The sequence below is a fragment of the Cherax quadricarinatus genome, chromosome 18 (genome assembly GCF_038502225.1).
Source record: "Cherax quadricarinatus isolate ZL_2023a chromosome 18, ASM3850222v1, whole genome shotgun sequence".
NCBI lineage: Eukaryota > Metazoa > Arthropoda > Malacostraca > Decapoda > Parastacidae > Cherax > Cherax quadricarinatus.
Genome location: NC_091309.1, coordinates 43,624,712 through 43,645,750, shown reverse-complemented (window position 1 = coordinate 43,645,750; position 21,039 = coordinate 43,624,712). Strand labels below are relative to the sequence as shown.

At 41.0% G+C, this 21,039-nt stretch overlaps 1 protein-coding gene across 1 annotated transcript in view; it reads left to right on the top strand.

Moving 5' to 3' along the window:
• The window catches only part of LOC138852894 (luciferin sulfotransferase-like), a 370,577-nt gene that overhangs the window by 863 nt on the left and 348,675 nt on the right, over positions 1-21,039 (top strand). The gene's annotated exons all lie outside the window — the stretch shown is intronic.

The following is a 21,039-nucleotide window of genomic DNA, read 5'->3' as shown; positions in this document are numbered from 1 at the left end:
TATTAAAGAACCAATGGATATTCATTATTTTCCAGAGCTAAATATTCTAAGTGTAGCATCTTCAGGATGGTAACTTTAAATAATACTTTGTCCTGACTATAAGAGAAATTGGGAATTTTTAAATGATCATTTTTTAGTTTATTAGTTACGATTTAGTGTTTGACTATGTTGGGTCGTAGAGTGCTGGAAACAACAACAATTGCTGAAAATTGTGTTAAATTGTGTTAAAATGTATTACCGTGTTGACTTCTTGTACATGATGAATTTATGTTCTTCATCACTGAGAACTCGGCAATTTTAAAATTAACTTGGTTAAGGTTAGAATAACATTAGTTCCTAACATTAGTTTCTAACCTCCCCACGTTATGACATGCTGTCGATATACACAATACTAAGGCTTGAATAGATTTACTCAGGTTACGAATTGTTTAGCAGTTTAACACCACAGGCTCAATTAAATTTGGTTATGTGTTTAACATTACACTTTGAACTGCCCACTGTTGTGGCCAGTTCAAAGTGGCATGATTTACATGCATACCTGTAATCTTTTACAAGTGTAGGGATGGAGGCTGGAAGCAACGAGGTGGTGTGATGGTGCCCATATGGGTGGCAGTGTTGGTGGCCTAGTGTGGGTGACGGTGAGTAGTATATTCATGACAGAATCGAAACACTGCCCAAGTTGAATGGCCCCAAGTTGATTGACCCCGTCGTCGGGTGGGATAATGATTATGGAGAGAATGCGATAATGGGGGACAGTATAGCCTCGCACTGTCAGGGTACTGAGTTTAGTATGTTTAATCATTCCCCAAGGAGATAGATGCCCTTATTACCATGTATTACTAAGCAGAAAAGAGAGATATGATCACTCCTGACTCCTGATCACAGGCAGGGATAAAAGCATGGGAATGGCTGTGATAGATGGGAAGGTCAGTACACGGATTCAAGGTGACTGGCTACGACTTAATAATAATTGGGTGGCCTCCCCGAGGGAGAGTGTATTGCCCGCCGCTTTGCTACTCAGTGAAGGTTGCTTCTGGCTACATCGGGGGATCTTTCTCTTCAGCTCATATCGTTTTTTATTCTTGCTACTGCTAGTTCTTTTCAACACTAGCGGGTTCAAAGATAAAAGAGAATGGGATTATTATTATTATAATCAAAAAGAAGCGCTAAGCCACAAGGGCTATACGGCAAAAAAGAGTATGGGAAAGAATGTGATAATTAGAAACATTGGGTGCGGTCCCCTAGTGAGTGTTGCCTGCCAGCCTGTGACTCAGCGGTACATCGGCATATTATCTGCCCGCACGCATGAGTTATTCTCTTCAGCATGCATCGTTTATTCTTGCGAGGACTAGTTGTTTCCAGGTGGGGAGGCTTAAGCAGTGAGAGAAAACTTTTATATATATAGATAATTGCCCATAATTCTCACCTGGGGAACCCAACAGTGAAAAAGCTCTTCTGGGTAAATTGGCATATATTATCCGCTTGAACGCTCTCAGGTGGGGAGAGGCTTAAGTGGTGTGATATTGTTTATATATTTGTTCAGACTAGAGAGGATAGTACTATATAGTTACATATAAATCAAAATCAAAATCAAAATTTGCTAATATTTTTTATTGATTTGTATACAAGTTTTTAGTGGTTAGACTGAATGACTGCGCGCCTCCTGTTCACTTCTGCCAGGTTAATGATCTCCTTTTCAAAAATGATCTCCCCTTCGACTAAGGGCTGTTCCTTGATAGGAGCGACACCTTTCACCTTCACTCCCAAAATATCTGTTTCCTCTTCCGCCTCCTCCTCCGGAGCATCATCAAGGTCTGCTTCAAGGTCACCAGATTGTCCAGCCGGAGCCCAGGGCAGCAGGTGCCTGCTTATTATGTTACTAAGCAGATCAGTGACTTATATAAATAGTTTTGAGTCTCAATGGTTGTTAATTGACATAATTACCAGACTGTTCGCGAACACTGACTAGGTTAGTGACAGATAATTGCCCATAATTGTTATTCATGAGAAAGTACAAAGGAGTGTCCTTTGTTTCAGCTGCCTGCACCCCCCCCCCCTTCCCGAGAAAAAGGCGGTCCCCCACCTCGAGCACACTTGTGAGTACTGAAAATAGCTTAATTTTCACGAAAGGATAGTATTATATATGTACTTAATAAATAAAAATAAAAATTCAAAGTTTATGTTACTATTCTTATTGAATTACATAGGCAAAGGACAAAAAGCTGAGCAAATTTTGGTGGTTAGACTGAATGGCTGCTGTCCTCCTGTTCACCTCCCAGTTTCCGAGTGTTCCTGCCCACCTGTCTACCTCGAATTAATTGCAACATCTCAAACATTGTGGTAGACACTCTAGTGTGTGTATCAAAATGATACACACACACACACACAATTGGTAAGGTCCTCCATATGGGGTAAGTAGTGTGGTGAAGGTAACCCCTTACAGGTACAACAAGATGAATCAAGATAGGTGAGGTTTGACGTCACTGACCCTCTAGTAAACACAGGTGGGTGTGACGTCATGGGTGTCCTGGTACGTGTCACTACCCTAACTGTTGCGTCACGTTTTGTACATCCCCAGCCCCTATCTCAGTAGTAGTAACCAGTTACCAGTAACCAGTGTACCAGTAGATGACTCACTACCAACCGTCTCTGCCTGAGTCACTGTCTGTATTCATATTGTGCTGACCACAGCAGTATTCAAAGACCCCCTCACATATGGGTACTGTGGGCGGCCAGTCAGTGTTACGAGAGTGAGCAAGGAGACAAGGTTACGGCTGTTAGGGCGCTCCCCACATTATCCGTAATTATACGTACTTCCAGCCTACATGAGTATTACTTTACCCTATCCACGTGTTCGAACTCCCACATGATAAATGGTGGCACCGGTGTGGAGCGTGGTAATTGAAGACATTAGAAGACTGTTTGTGAGTAGCCGGCAGGGTCAAAGGTGAACCGTCTCACCCACCAGCTACTCGCTCCCCTCACAACCTCCACCCTGTAGCCTGCAAGCCTGTTGCAGCCGTTTCAAGCTTCCTGGCTTAGTTCGTGTGCTAATTGCTTCAATCTCCGAGGGGTTGACCCGGATTTTGCAATTAAGCCAGTCAGTAAGCCAGACTGTGGAAGTGTACGCCAGTCAGCCTATCATCCAGCCTGTCTCCTGTCATCCACCTGCTCCTTCATGCTGTGTGCATCGTTACACGTCTTCCAGTCAGCCATTCTCGTGGGTTAAGCCAGTCAGCCAATCCAGCTTCTAACCCAGCTGAGAGAGAGAAGTAAGCCACGCATCCTCTGAAGTATTGTTTCATATATCGCTTTGTGCTCCCAGTTGGATGCCAGTTGGATGCTAAGAGTGGTCTTCACCATCCCTGTGGCATAGTGGCTTATCAAGCCACCTTCGTGGTTAGTGAGTGGAGTGCGCGCCAGTGAGCGCCAGCGAGAGTCACACCCACCACCACTCTACTCACACCAACACCAACACCACCTCCACCACCACCATCCACCTCATCTACCTGTGGTTGTTTGTACCCTTGTACCGGGTCCTAATACTGTTTTGGCTCACGTAATTGGTCAAGAGATTGTAGCTGAGCTCCACCGATAAAGCCAATTATGTGAGTTCACCGAGAAAGCGCATTTCTTCACGACGACAGTGTGAGTGTCGGCGTCATCACCGCGCAGGACAACCTTCCTCATCACCAGTCATCACCGTCGACTACTACAGACTTCATTGATAATTTTCTGTTTAGAGACATTTTTCTTGCATTTAAAGACATTTGCGTGTGTGAGACATTTATAATGAATTTCTTGTGTACTCTAAACCTTGTGTTTTCAGTGTAGAATCAGTGTTTCTTTGACTCGTTATTTTTGCAATATTTTTCAGTGTTTTCGCTCATCTTATATTTTTTTATCTGTGTTTTTTTTATGCTACTCTCTGTCTGTAGTAAGTATTATTGTGTAGTGTACCAGTCAGTCACTCTGTGTGAAGTGATTCATTTTTTTATCGTGTATTCTTTCAGCGTTGTATTCTCCAGTAATTGTCATTGTAGTTCATGCAGTGATAACCACCCCAGTATACCAAATTATCCATTTATTTCTATGTATGTCTTTTTTCGTATGCCAGCAGTGTCTCATTCCTCTAATTTTTTCGCAGACTGTGTACCATTATTTTTACCAGCAAATTTTTGTCGTAACAGTCACAGCAAGATTTTGTTGTAAGAATATACTAAAATAATGAATACGTGATTAAGTGTTGTGTGCCCTGCCACTTGTAAGTGTTAAACTTTTGTTTTGTTCCTTGTTTTATTTTTATTCATAATTTTTATATTTCTTTGAACAAATTCACTCTTGATGTAATTTCAATTACTTTTAACGTAAAGTGTTTTCTTTACTCTGTTTGAGTAAATTGTTTTGTCTAATTTACAATTAAGAGTTAAAGTGTTCAATCAGTTTTTTCTTCATATTTTTATTTTATTATTTAACCTGAGATCATGTCCCAGTCACTTTTGAATGTTCACTTAGTGTATTATGCCAGTCAAAGTCAATATGAATCAGTCCACAGTACCAACATTCCCTTACTGACTGAAAGAAAATACCTAGCCCTTGAGCAATGTGTTTGTTCTCACAGCTTGTATCTGAGATTTGTTAAAGTGCTGCGAAATGTGAAGTTCAGATTAAGTTCCTATAGATCCGTGAATTACTTATTAACGTAGCCGAGCGGTCAGGCACTAGTAATACTGTCACTCCTGTCTGGACTCCAGCCACAATATCATGCACGCAGGATAGTGCTGAGACTACTATCCTTGCGATGGCGACTTGTTCAAGTATTCGTTCCTTCCCAGGGGACGCTTTGAGAAGAACTTTACTTGCAACGAGTTATGCCATCTCTTGCTGATGCCACAAGCCGTTGCAGAAAGACGTTTCTGTGGCTAGTGTGCTCACTTGAGTGTTGTTGTTGTCCCTTGTGTTTCAGATTGTGATCCCATCCTAGTTGACAGTAATCAGTGCATTGTAAGAAGTTATTTCTCGAGTAACTTCCACGTTGTTAACGTTTGCAAGTGTAGTTTCTTTATAGTTGATACCTCGTGTCACTATATATATATCGAACAGCCGAGTTGGGTACTCCTAGAAGAGTATACCAGTTAGTAATTCCACAGTCACTAGTGAATGTAGCTTTACAGCTAGTTCACGATGTACCAGGTGTTGCGCACCCTGGTATGGATCGTTCAGTAAAACAAGCCAGATTGAAATACTTTTGGCCTCGTATGGCAACTGATATTTCTGAGTATGTTAAGAAATGTAGTGTCTGCATGCAACATAAAGGTAATGCTAATGGTCCTAATCCAATCCAAGTATATCCAACCACTAGCGAACCTTGGGAAAGAGTTGCACTAGATTTGTTAACTAATTTCCAATGTTCCCTCCAAGGCAACAACATCTGTGTGTTATGGTAGCCCATTTCACCAGATATTGTGAGTTAGTTCCTATTGCAGATAAGACTGCCGAGACAGTAGCTAAAGCGTTTAAAGAACGCATTATCTGCAGGCATACCACCCCTAAGTCCCTAGTAACAGATAATGGAGGTGAATTCTGTAATGAGATTCTTGAAAATTTGTGTACCTTGTACAAGATCTCTAAATCCACCATTGTTCCTCATCATCCTGCCAGCAATGGGTTAGCGGAACGAACCAATAAGAAAGTACTTGATGTCTTGAGAGCCACTATCAATCCCAACAGTGAAACTTGGGATGAAGTTATACCTGATGTGCAGTGTGCTATAAATTCTGCTTACAATGTTTCTATAGGTGACACTCCACATTATGCATTGTATGGTGTAGATAAACGTTTGCCTTATGAGTTGTTATATTCTAATCCGAAACCAAATTACAACCCTGATGATTTCATAGCGACTCGTACCAGCTTAGCTCAAAGTGTTTTTAGAAGAATCCGTGAAACACTTCATAAATCAACAGCAGAATTTACAAGAGTCGCAAACACTCGAGCAAAGCCATCCAAAATCAAAGTAGGTTCGAGAGTTATGCTGATTAACTTTAACAAAACGTCTGCAATGCCAAAGCTTGATCAAAAGTTTGTTGGTCCTTATCGAGTAGTTGAACATATCACTGGTAATAAGTATAAGGTTAGAGAGATTAGTACTGGTCAGAATAAAGAATCGCATTTAGATCATATGAAGTTAGTATGTGATGATAATGATGTTCCAACCCAGACTAATGTGACAGACTCTGACAATCTTCCTGATCCTGTACTGTCTTCCTCTGATACTCAGTCAGACGATCAACCTGAATGTCGTTATTCCCTACGTACACGACAGGTATTGAGAAATCCTCAAGTATAATTTGTAACTTCCAATTCAGGTTTGCCTCAAATACAGCATGAGTTAGCCAATGCAACAGAGTTTGATCCTCCCAGAGATGACACCCATTCTGCATATGTCAATCTCACCCTAGCAGAGTTGGGGTTAAATGTAAATAACCTGTATAGATGAATAATTACAGTATCAACTTATCAGTATTCAAGAATTTTTTTTTTGTGTTCACGTTCTCTCCGAATTCTGAGAGTTAACAGTCTAGATTTGAGTGCACCGAATCTGCCTTTCTGTTAAACACTCTTTCTTTGTATATATTCTTCCTCAGAATCCGTAGATCACATGAATACAGATCGATCGATCAAATTTTTTTTATCACTTCTACTGTGTAATCCCAACGTTGAGTTTCATTCGATGGGTTGTGCTATATTATACCTTGTATTGCATTACAGTTTCAGTTACGTAAGCTTCCATTCCAATGTTCTACTTATGTATGTTATAATGTTCAATTGTTGTGTACTTTGACATTGTATAGAATCAGCCCAAGCCGTACACCTGCCATCTCTAGTTTGTATTAGTTGTATGTCGGGACGACATACGTTAGCGTCGCCGAGCTCTCAGTAGTAGTAACCAGTTACCAGTAACCAGTGTACCAGTAGATGACTCACTACCAACTGTCTCTGCCTGAGTCACTGTCTGTATTCATATTGTGCTGACCACAGCAGTATTCAAAGACCCCCTCACATATGGGTACTGTGGGCAGCCAGTCAGTGTTACGAGAGTGAGCAAGGAGACAAGGTTACGGCTGTTAGGGCGCTCCCCACATTATCCGTAATTATATGTACTTCCAGCCTACGTGAGTATTACTTTACCCTATCCACGTGTTCGAACTCCCACATGATAAATATCCCCAGCCCCTACGGGTAAACACAAATGATAGATGCATTCACTCAAATGGTATAATAACTAAGGGTAACAAGTAACTGGTGTTAAGAGTGGCGATGGTTCAACCCCCCCCCTCCCGTCAGTGAAAAGGGGGCTCTGCCCTCTTTTCACTGGGGGGGTTGGACCATCGTCATTCTTAACACCAGTTTGAGAAATGAAATGTGTAAATCAGTTTTATGCTTTGGTGATTATGTAAAAGTTTGTCTTCATATGGTCTTAAGTGTTTGTGTTTAAATTTTTGTGTACATATATGTTTTCATATGTCCTAAGTGATTGTATGTCAAGTTTTTTGGGATCAAGTGTTACTTTGTGTTTTTGGTTGATAGTGTACTTGTCAAGGTTTAGTCATTATGCTTGTGTGAAAGTTTATGTCTTCATTTGTCTTAAGTGCTCATGTCAACTTTTTGTGTAGTTGTGATTAGTTGCCATATCTTCGGTGACCATGTATACATTTTTGTGTTTTCATATGTCTTATGTGAATGTGACTAGCATTTTGTGTTCATATTTAGGGTGCATATGTCTTAAGTGTATGTAATTCTAGTTTTTGTGATCAAGTATTGGTTTTGTGATTTGGAGTTTTTTGTGAGAAAGTTATGGCTTCATATGATTTAAGTGTACATGTCTATTTTGTATGGTATGATTAGTGTTTTTTTATATTTTATTTAAAAAACACAGTATACATGCATGTTATACATAATTGACTTAAAACACAGTATACATGTGTGGCATACATAATTGATTAAAACAAAAAACATGATAACTTTATATAAGACAACCACATATATATAACTAAACAGAGGACTACCGGATCAATACCTTAAACACCAGATAACTATGTAACAAAACCTGACAGTCTTATTCATATTGTGTATGAAATTTTATATACAAAAAGAATGTCATATAACCTTATGCAATTGTACTATGGGTATATAAAAATTTTTAGATACATATGAACTAATACATTGCACACTCATTGGTACTATGGGTATATAAAATAACTATCAGAAACCTACATGACTCTTGAAATTGAAACATGGCGTTCTTTATTTTTGGTTTTGTATATATTGAAAATGGAATCAAAATATGCAAAAAGCCTTTAATAATTAACATAAGACTTTTACAGATCTAGAATGTATGACTACATATGAGGAAACACTAAGACACCTAATACCCCGACCAACCCAATATTTAGTTTCTCAAACTTATTATAAACCCACAAAAAAATATACCTTACTTGTATTCAGTGATATTAGTAAAGGTGCTTAATTGAACATCAACTGACTATATGCACCATAAATGATAACAAAAAATACATGTGATATCACTGGGTGACAGAACAACATATCTCACAAAAGCTGCTGCCTGAGGAGCTTGAATGTCCAAAGATTACAATATAGGACATTATACATCTCAACCCCCCCCCCCTCACAGCGGTGACCGCTACTACATATACAAAAACAATCTTAGGCAAATGAAACTGTTTGCCCTTCATCAAAATTTTACCACCATTACCAAAAGGTCTGCTTATGAACATTCCCCTTAAAGGCCAGTATGACGTGTACTTTTAGCGGTGATATCAGCGAGGCTTCCGCTTACAAATGACTAAACAAAACCTAACGGGAATCCCAGAAAAGACCCAACATACTTCACCAAGCCCCGGCCATAGTCGGGAACCGGTTCAGTCTTGCTAGAGGCTGGAACATATACTGAAAAATTGCTTTTTATCTGTATTATCAAGATGCATGACCATTTTAGGATTAATCCAAGATCTCAATTCCACACAATGCCACAACCATACACACACAGACGAAAGTAACCATTCATAATACATACACATCACTCCCTAAAACCCGCCCTCTACCCTGAAGTCCCGAACATACCGTTTGGTGCTACCACGGGGGGAGTCCAGCCCCCCGTTGCCTTACCCCACCCGCAGTTGCAGCAACCTTTGAACAGTAAGACTTCGATAGTTTGCAGGAAAACTATTATCCCAACTTCTACCATATATGAGTTTATTTCTGCAATACGTTCTGTAGATACCTGCCGCAATTGCCCTGATCCTAACTGATTCCCCAGTTTCCCGCATACCCCACGATATATAGAGGAAATCAGCCACCACGTGCATTATTGCTCTTCGTACCTCACTTGATACTCCGCTAAGGTTGAGATAGTTCCCCCACTAAGAAAATCGAAAACCCGCCCCAACCACGAACGAACTTTGTCCAAAGTATCACAAAAGTAGACTGCATGAAAAGCTGTTTCTTCGAGACCGCAACGTAAGCAATCCGCCTCCCTTACCAAACCCATCCTATTTAAGACCGATTTTGTTGCTAAAATCCCCGTGACAAATCTGCACACCAATTCACGAACCCTTGGTGCCAACTTAAGTTTACAAAATCCGTCCCATATTTCCCCCCAATTATACAGCGGAAATACAGACAATCCCTGTACAATTTCCCCACGACAACATATGCTGACCATTTGCCCCACCCGGATCCATTGCGCATTTCTCAACTTTAACAACAAACGCATCATGTCCTCACACTCGATTAATCCCCTGCTGCTCCACCATTTACGCATTTCGATCATTACCCGACCCACCCGGATGCCCTTCTCACCGCCCGCCCTAAGGAACCGCTGCTTAACAAAGAGGGCCTTCACCCGTGGCCCCAAAGCCAAGAGACCTAAACCCCCACGACGAACATGGGTCATGACAACCTCCCGGCTTAACCAAGCTCTCCCGAAACCCCAAACATGACATAAGACCCTTCTCTGCAGTTCCTGAATATCCACGTCTTTTAAAGGGTACACCTCAGCCACACCCCATACTTTACTATAAACAAGTGTATTAACCACTACTGTCCTCTGTTGCAAAGATGCATCCCCAGCTCTAACCCACGAAGTCGATCTAAAGTCTTGTTAACCACCAATTCAGAGTTCACCCTTCGGCCCTCCCTCTCATCTGCTATGTACACGATACCACATATTCTAAGTTGCACCACGACTGACCACCCATACTTTTCTCCCAACCCCCCCCCCTCACCCATGTACCCACCTCCAATAATTTCGATTTTGCTTTATTGACGCACATGCCAGACTTTGCCCCAAAACCTCAACAATCCATCCCACGATCCGCAAATCCTCCTCCCCTTTTAACAAAATCGTGGTATCATCTATGTACCCTACCACACGGGCTGCATGGTCACTGCTCCACGTCCCACGCCTCAAACCAATATCCACCAGCTCATAAAAGGGGTTTTGCATACAAGCAAAAAGCAGCTGGGAGATGGGGCACCCTTGCCTCAAACCCCTTTCCATATGGACCGGCTGCCCCAATTTACCGTTTACCTGTACACATATCATAGCCAAGACATACAAGGTATCAACCCATCTTACAATCTCCTCTCCAAAACCCTGCTTCAATAAAATAAGCCTCAATAAATCTCTATCAACACAGTCGTAAGCATTTTGCCAGTCAAGCCCGAGGACACCCTCCCCCCCTTGACATTCCTCCAAAAATTCCCTAATACGTACATGTCCGTCCCTCATGCTCCTACCTGGTATACCTAGCTGTCCCTCGTGAATAACCGACCCCATAACCTTCCTCATTCTGTTTCCTAAAACTTTTGCAAAGATTTTATAGTCCGAGCACATAAGAGATATTGCTTTATATGCACTCAGACCCCTCCCCCCTCCCTTTTTGGGCACCAAAACAACTACCCCCATACTTTGCGACATACCTAACCTCCCCTCCATGAGCATGCAATTCAATACATCAATCAAACAATGCTTAATACTTCCCCAATGCGCCCTATAAAAATCATTCGAAATGCCATCTATACCTGGTGCCTTTCCTTTACTCATACTAAAAATCGCCTCCTCTACCTCCTCCATTCGAATTCTACCTTCTAGTACCGTTCTATCCCTGTCACTTATAACTTTTCTGAAATCCCTCCCCACCAGGCCACCCGCATTGACCCCCCCTACTCCCCGCCGATGCTTTTCCTCAAACCATAGATCAGCATAAAAACTCATGCTGTCCATGGTGAGGAGTACTTGACCCGGCAGGTAACCACCCAAACCCGTGCATACTTCCAATTGCAAGAGGGACGTCGCCTGTTGTCTGACCCTAAATTTGCGCAAGACACAACCGGAAGGTTTGTCGCCCCAGAGCACTTCTTTCATACCTGCTCTGACTCGAACCGCAATAAAACGTTCATTGTGAATTTCTGCAAGTCGACTATGAAGATGTTCAATGTCGTCATACCTACTACTTCCACCCCCCACATAGTAATCATTTAGCTGCCCCTCCTTTCCCCGCTTCTTCTTATAATAACTCGCTATTCCGGGTTTGGCATGCGTTTCCCACCATTCCAACAAACATTCATCTGCCCTCCGCGTTTCCCAGATTTTCTTCTACCAACCCTGAAAAGCAGACCCAACCCCTTCCCCCTCCAAGAGCCGCCCATTTAGTTTCCAATACCCTGAATAAACCCTGATCATTCCATCCCAGTCCAAGTCCGCTAGCACTGCACGGTGATCGGAAAACCCCAGATCAAGGGTCTGTATGCGCCCAACTCGAATACCTTGTGTTGCATAAATCCTATCCAGACGGGCCACGTAGCCTCTGCGCACAAATGTATGTTCCACCCCCCACCCACCCCTCCCCACTACATCATAAACCCATGCATCCCCCAGCAGATTTCTCAGGACAGGTAGAAAGCACCCCTCCCCCCTCGGCTCAACATCCCCATGGCGGATAATGCAATTCCAATCCCCACCTAAGACCGAAATTAAAGGCAAATCCCGAATATGAAACGTTAAAGCCTCCCTCACAAAGTCTATTTTAACTTTAGAGTTACTGTCTGCTGGCATATAAACTCCGATAAAACAAACTCTAACCCCACCCCAATACCCATCCACCCTTACCACCCGTCCATCTCCCCCCTCCTCCCGTCCCAAGATGCTCCAAGGGCTGGACTCCTTCACCACTATAGCCACCCCACCCTTTAATTTTAAAGAATTACTCACATACATTCGGTAGCCTTTCAACCATAACTCTCTACCAAATTTATAATTATGTTCTTGCATAAAACATACATCCACATCGTAACGACGCATAAACCACTCCATCCACACTTTTTTAACTTCCGTCCTCAGGCCATTGGCATTGATAGTAACACACTTGAATTTACAAAAAAGGTGGTTTACCTCTATGTTTTTGGGTCTTTCCTGTTCCCACTTGCACATTAGACTGCCCGTCTTTGTCCTTCGGTTTCTCGAGACCCCCCTCCCCCCGTACTCTACCCTTATGCTGGGACCTTGAAACTATCCCTTCTGTGATAGGTGGCTCAGCCACTTTCGCCCACGATTTCCTCCCCGGGCGCTGTCCTGGTGTCAAGACATCGTCCATATCCGACGCTCTCGCCGATCGTTTGCGGGAGCTGCCATCCACATGCATCTCCTCGCTAGACGAAGCCTCCTGGTGAACCTCCACGACCACCTCATGCGTCCGTACGAACGTGGTTTTGTCCTGCATTTCCATGTTAGGGGATTCCTCAGTCGTTAACTCACGACACGCCGTCGAAACAACAGGACCATGTTCTGTTCCATCTAGAAGGTCCTGCAACACGTCTTCCAGCATCTTATCCTGTGGCAAAACTTCAGGCCTCACAGGATCCACTGTAAGCGTGGGCACGGTCGATGCATCCACTGACAGGGTGGCACACATCGTAGACTGCGTGTCCTCCTGTTGCATCTCGTCACTCCAAAGCCTGGGAACTTGCCCAGCTGAGGTACCAGGCTCAGTCACGAAAGCCTCAGCCCGTAGGCCCACAGGTGAATGGTCCCGTGAGTGGACAACCAGCTACGCCATATAATCATTCACTGGGGATGCCGTAGACGGCGCGTATAATGCATGGCATCAATGTATGCATTGTAGAAACACTGAGGGAGCCTTGTGTGAATGCAACACAGACCGTGTTTACTCTCCTGCCTTGACGGTCCGCCATCTTGTGACTTGTAGTGGTCTCTGAAAACTGCGCTGAAATCAGTTGATTCAGGAGATACTGCGCAGCTGTCCACACGGCCCGAGAGCGATGAGGACAAAATGGTATGATTAGTTAACATGTCTTTAATGATGTTAGTATAGTAATCATCATGTCCTTGTGTTTGTGTGTGAGTTTTTGCCATACATATCTTAGATTTTTGATGATCCTGTCATGTCTTATCGCAGGTGACTGTGTCATAGTTTTGGTGTTCATGATATGCATTACTTGGTGGTCATCATAATCAAGTGCTTTAGTTTTTTGGGTAAACAAAGTAATCATGTCTTAGTTTTTTGGGGATCATGTTTGTCTTAATTGGTGGATATCTTTGATTTTTTTGTATACATGTCATGTCTTAGCTGTAGGTGCACGTGTCTTAGTTTTGGTGGGTATGTCTCTCATCTTAAATTTTTGAACCACGTTATGTCTTAGTTGTTGATCATCATGTCTAAGTGTTTTAGTTTTTGGCCCCATGTCTAAGATTTTGGCTATCATGTCGCATGTCTTAAATTTTTGTGTTCATGTCATGCAATAGTTGGTTGTCAGATTATAGTGTTGCTTATCATGTCATGTCTTATTTGGAGGTGTGTCTCAGTTTTGGTGTGTACGTCTCATATCTTAATTTTTTGTGCTCATGTGATGGTTGTCATGTTAGTGTACATGTCATGGATTATATCTTATTTTTGTGTTCATATCATAAGTGTTCATGTCTAGATAAAGGTTATCTAAGATTTTCGGTGATCAAGTTATGTCTTAGTTGGCGGTGTATGTGTCTTAGTTTTGGTGGCTATGCATCATGTTTTAAGTTTGTTGTGATCGAGTGTTTAGTGTTCTTGTCAAGTTTTTACTCATGTTTTTGTGAATAAGCTTGTATTTTCATATGTTTTAAGTGATCATGATTAATTTTGTGATCATGTGTTAGTTTTGTGTTTATGTTATGTCTTAGTTGGAGTTCGTCATGCCCAAGTGGTTGCATTAGGTTTGTGTTCATTTTATCTTAGTTGGTGATCATGTCCAAGTGATTGTGTTAGGTTTGTGTTCATGTTATGTCTTAGATGATGATCGTCATGCCCAATGATATGTTTTACTTGGGTGTGATCAGTTTTTGTGTGTGTGTGCTTGCGGGTGTGTGTGTGTGTGTGTGTGTGTGTGTGTGTGTGTGTGTGTGTGTGTGTGTGTGTGTGTGTGTGTGTGTGTGTGTAGTTTGGTGGAAGAGATGTAATTTTCAGTTAATGAAATGTGTGAATGAGAATGTAATTTGGTGGATGAGTTAGAGATGGCAAATGTTGTTTGTGAGCATTCAAATGTTATTTTAGAAATGCTCAAAGTTATCTGGAAGTATTCACACTTTATTTTGGAGTGTTTCAATGTAATTTGGTAGTGTTCCAATTCGTTTGGTAGTGTTCCAATGTTGTTTGGAAGTATTCCAGTGTTGTTTGGAAGTGCTTCAATGTTGTTTATTAGTGATTCATTGTTGTATAGAAGTGATCCATGTCGTTTGGAAGTGTTCCAATGTAATTTTGGAAGTGTTCCAGTGTTTGAAAGTGTTTCAATGTTGTTTGGAAGTGTTCCAAAATTGTTCGGAAGTGCTCGAAGTGGTCTGGGAGTATTCAAATGTTTTCACAAAATCTACTTTAATAGATGGTGTTGTAATTTCCTGCAGGTAAGGTAATGGGATTGAAGATTTATCGGTGAAAAAATTTATAGAGTGATGATTTTGATAAAAATGAAAGTGATCTGTGATCGTAGTAATAGTGATCTTGGTTATAGTGATTTGAGGGAATGTGTTTAAAAATGTGAGTTGTTTTAGTGATCTTAGTGGTTTGTCCTAAATGTTCTTAGATAAACAGTAATTATTGATATGGAGTTGGTGAACGTGATTTTTGTGAAAAAGTGATCTTATCAATAATGATGTTAGATTTTTATTGAGTTTAGTACTTGGTGATCTTAGATAAAGTGATCTGAGGGTATGTGTATAAAAATGTGTGTTTTTTAGTGATCTTAGTGCCTTGTCCTAAGAGTTCTTAGATAATGGTAAATATAATATGAAGTTGGTGATTGTGATTATCAGTGTCTTAGATTATGGTTGCCATGACATAAGCGATCATGATTTAGTGGGCTTGTCCTAAGTGATTAAAGTTATTATGATGATCTTAGTAATATGTCTTAAGCGTTCTTAGATGTTGGCAAATATGATATGGAGTTGGTGAATATGATTTTGTGTTGTGAGAAGTGATGGCAGTTAGCGGTCTCAGGGCTCTCCCTGGGATGAGTTATGCTCATTAAGTCTCGAGAATGTAACTCAAATTCGCTCAGCAAAGTAATATGGGTTTTTGTGTCAGTTTTATCGGGAATGTACCACAGGCAACCCTCAAAGAGTGCATTGGTTATATATTTTTATTTATTGTTGAAAACGAGAAAAGAGTGAATATTATGAGTAAAAAAATAGTTTTTATTTATTACTGAAAACGAGAAAAATTGGGGGTATTATATTTTTGTTCTATTACCCGAAAATGAGAAAAATTGTTTTACCATTTGAGTCAAGTATTGTGGGTAATGTGGGTTGAGATAATTGTGGTTAGGTGAGGTGACCTCGCACTTTCTTGCTTGACACCATCTGTCCCGTGACCTCACCAAGCAATGTAAATTGTAACTGGTATCATCTCGAGTCTCAGGTCGGGAATGTACCGTTATTGTTATTATCACACTGGCCGATTCCCACCAAGGCAGGGTGGCCCGAAAAAGAAAAACTTTCACCATCATTCACTCCATCACTGTCTTGCCAGAAGGGTGCTTTACACTACAGTTTTTAAACTGCAACATTAACACCCCTCCTTCAGAGTGCAGGCACTGTACTTCCCATCTCCAGGACTCAAGTCCGGCCTGCCGGTTTCCCTGAATCCCTTCATAAATGTTACTTTGCTCACACTCCAACAGCACGTCAAGTATTAAAAACCATTTGTCTCCATTCACTCCTATCAAACACGCTCACGCATGCCTGCTGGAAGTCGAAGCCCCTCGCACACAAAACCTCCTTTACCCCCTCCCTCCAACCCTTCCTAGGCCGACCCCTACCCCGCCTTCCTTCCACTACAGACTGATACACTCTTGAAGTCATTCTGTTTCGCTCCATTCTCTCTACATGTCCGAACCACCTCAACATCCCTTCCTCAGCCCTCTGGACAACAGTTTTGGTAATCCCGCACCTCCTCCTCCGTGTGTGTGAAATATTTTTTGTTCTATTATCTAAACAATGGAGAAATTGTATCCTGTTGGAGGTTCTTAACAGATAATGAGAAAAGTATGTAAAATGTTGTAGGTGTTGTGTCTCTGTGGGTTGTGAGTGAAAAACAAATGTAAGTGTAAGGATGAGACAAGTGAAAGTTGTGACTTGTTGGGATGTTGTGAGATGTTGGGGGACTTGTACAAGGTGGTGCTGTAAAATGAGAAATAATTGTGAAAGTTAAGACTTGTAGTGTGCTGTTGGAGCTTCTTAAAAGGTGTTGAGAAAAGTTGTTGGTTATGATTACAGAGCTCCCCGTGATTATATTAATAATAATTTCTCTATGTGGATTCAAGGAGACAGGGTATGGAGAGGATTTTATTAGAGTTTTAGTGCAATTATTTGGTATTTTACTGAAAATAAAGGTATAGTGAATATATTAAAGAAAATATAGAAGTGAAAATTTGCTGAATAAAGATTTGGTAGTGTGAAAAGTTATGAATGAAAAAATATTTTTGATTAATTAGCAAAATGTTGTTGTGGGTTATGAGTGAAAAGTTATGAATGAATTTGCGTGTATTATCATTGAAATTGTGACTCAAGAAAAAATTGGTTATTGAAATAGAGAAAAATTTTTGTCTGTCATTGAGTGTCTATGCTTACTATTGACTGAAAGTGTCTACCAATTGTATGATCACCATTTGACACGAGTAGGTGTTTACCAGCATTAAAAAAATGAGTTACCTTTGGTTATTATACCATTTGAGTGAATGCATCTATCATTTGTGTTTACCCGTAGGGGCTGGGGATGTACAAAACGTGACGCAAGAGTTAGGGTAGTGACACGTACGAGGACACCCATGACGTCACACCAACCTGTGTTTACTTGACGGTCAGTGACGTCACACCTCACCTATCTTGATTCATCTTGTTGTACCTGTAGGAGGACCTAACCAATTGTGTGTGTGTGTGTGTGTGTGTATCATTTTGATACACACACTAGAGTGTCTACCACAATGTTTGAGATGTTGCAATTAATTCGAGGTAGACAGGTGGGCAGGAACGCTGGGAAACTGGGAGGTGAACAGGAGGACCGCAGCCATTCAGTCTAACCACCAAAATTTGCTCAGCTTTTTGCCCTTTGCCTATGTAATTCAATAAGAATAGTAACATAAACTTTTAATTTTTATTTTTATTTATTAAGTACATATATAATACTATCCTTTCGTGAAAATTGAGCTATTTTCAGTACTCACAAGTTTATGTCAGAATTATGATTATTGAAGTTATGATAAATATAATATGGATAACATAGAAGAGTAACAATTCAGAAAGTGAAGGTAATCTGTGGATCATGTGTAAACACTGAAATACATAAGTTAACAACACTTATATAAAGGAAAGCTGCACTTAGGTGCATTTATAGTTGTGGAAAAGATATAAGAGAGATGTTAGCAGAGTTACACATGTATTTAATCTTAGGTAATGTTTTGGTAGCTTTAGTAGTGAATTAAGTTATAATATGCAAGATTTTCCCAAAAAACTGGGTCTTAGATAATGTTGCTTGATGTCACCTGTGATCTTAAAGACGTGTGATGTCACTGTACTTTGGTCTAAGACAATATATATAGAGCAAGTCATCATATAGACCAGATGTTAGTGTAAACACAGCTTTATTAACATACTATGTTAAAACTCTGTACACACAGAAAAACACACACACACACACACACACACACACACACACACATCTGCGACCTTCACATTCATTTACGAAACAAGAGAAACAGATTATTATTATATTTTTTTACAGTTTTCATGGATGAGATTCGCATTTGACATTCATCAGTACACAATATGTGATACAATACTTATTCTTACAATATAACATGACACCAATACACAATAACATGAACACATGACACACATACACAATAACATGTAAGCATTATAATCATTCATACATAAGAATATGTACACATGACACAGTCCTCCACTAGTATCACAAATATGTCCCGTCTTTATATATTTACATGTTTCACAAAGAATGTCCTCAAAATACCGCAAACCAGCGTATAAATGTATGTGAAAAATACTTATATATGTGTATGCTTGTGCCCATGTTAGCCTTTCAGTGTCAAATGTAAACTACCAGTAAATAAATAAAAATGAAAACAGTGTAACCTTTAATACAGTTTTGATGGAGGTGGAAAAGTTCTTCAACACTTGGACATTCATCTACATGAAATAAAACACTCATAAATACTTTTAAACTGATAAATAAGCAAGAAAATCTCGTACTTAGTATAAATTCATAGTGCAATATAAAAGGATTTTCAAAATTTATGTTAATTAGCCTCTCCGAGGTGGCCAAACTGTGTGGCAGCTTGGTGGCGTCTAGCTGACCTACGGTCCAGGCTGTCTTGGTGGGTGTAATTACTGGACGCAGTTTTCTGTGTGTGTCACCTCCAGTAATTCCACCCACCTGGACAGTCTCTACCGTAGACCAGCTAGACAAGACCAAGTTTCCATGCAGCGAGGTCACTGAAGGTGGCAACCGCTGACTGTGGGGAAGTGGGGAAGGGAGTCCACCTGAGGTGACACTAGTGGACTCCTGGAGACACTGATCCGGGGAAGGCACCGCCGTCCTTAGGTAAGTGTGGAAGGGAAGACATCCGGGAGCGAACGGATGGATTCCAGGATACATGACCTTGGGGAAGGTTGTGGTTGAGGCTGACCTTGAGTAAGTGGGGAAGGGGAGACATCCGGGAGCGAACTGATGGATTCCTGGATACATGAACCTGGGGATGGCATGAATACATGAAGCTGAGGCAGACCTTGGGTAAATGAGGAAGGGGAGACATCTGGCGGTAGACGGATGGATTCCTGGACACATTAACCTGGGGAAAGCGAGGGGGGGTGGACCTTAAAGACGAACCACTGGCCTCCACGTGGCAAGGTCTGGTATACTCAGATAACTCTGAGGCTGACAGTGGTCGCAAATAATTTTATTGTTATTATTATTAATTGCTATTTATAATTCAAGACTTGGATTTATTATTTGGATTCAAAAGCGTCGACCTCAACAGTAGCTACTGTGGTCTTATTCCCACTACAGCCTCACTCACAGTAGCCACAGTGATGTTATTCCCACTCCAACGTTCTTGACAGTAGCCAGAGTGGTGTCATTCGCACTCCTGCCTCCCTGACAGTAACCACAGTAGTGTTATTCCCACTCCAGCCTCCCTGACAGTAGCCACGGTGATGTTACTGAATTGCACTCTTCTGCTATACTATTCTGTTATTGTACTCTTCTGTGTTACTGTACTGTACTGATCGTCTGTGTTACTGTACTGATTTTCAGTGTTACTGTACTGTACTGATCTTTTGTGTTAATGTGCTGATCTTCTGTGTTACTGTGCTGTACAGTTCTGGGTTACTGTACTGTGCTGATCTTTTGTGTTACTGTACTGATCTTCTGTGTTACTGCACTGATCTTCTGCGTTTCTGTACTGATCTTCTATGCCACTGCACTGTACTGATCTTCTGTTTTACTGTACTGTACTGTACTGTACTGATCTTCTGTGTTACTGTACTGATCTTTTATGCTACTGTACTGATCTGTGTTACTGTGCTGTATTGTTCTTGTATGTTACTGTACTGATCTTCTGTGTTACTGTACTGTACTGATCTTCTGTGCTACTGTACTGTACTGATCTGCTATATTACTGTACTGATCTTCTGTCTTACTGAACTGTACTGATCTGCTATGTTACTGTACTGATCTTCTGTGTTACTGTACTGTACTGTTCTTCTGTGTTACTGTACTGATCTTCTGTGTTACTGCACTGATCTTCTGTGTTACTGCACTGATCTTCTGCGTTTCTGTACTGATCTTCTATGCCACTGCACTGTACTGATCTTCTGTTTTACTGTACTGTACTGATCTTCTGTGTTACTGTACTGATATTTTATGCTACTGTACTGATCTGTGTTACTGTGCTGTATTGTTCTTGTATGTTACTGTACTGATCTTCTGTGCTACTGTACTGTACTGATCTGCTATATTACTGTACTGATCTTCTGTCTTACTGAACTGTACTGATCTGCTATGTTACTGTACTGTTCTTCTGTGTTACTGTACTGATCTTTTGTGTTACTGTACTGATCTTTTGTGTTACTGTACTGTTCTTCTGTGTTACTGTACTGATCTTTTGTGTTACTGTACTGATCTGTGTTACTGTCCTGTACTGTTCTTGTATGTTACTGTACTGATCTTGTGTTACTTTACTGTGACAAGTGTTGAAGACTGAGTACTTGTGTTTCTAACTCTCAGTCAGTTAGTATATATTTTGATAGAATTACCGACAATATGTAAAGTAAAAGGACACAAGTGCAACTAATGTGACATTTTATTGTGGCAACGTTTCGCTCTCCAGGAGCTTTGTCAAGCCGTTACAAACAGTACATGGACACAGAGGGTGTATATAGGCTTAGAGTGAGGT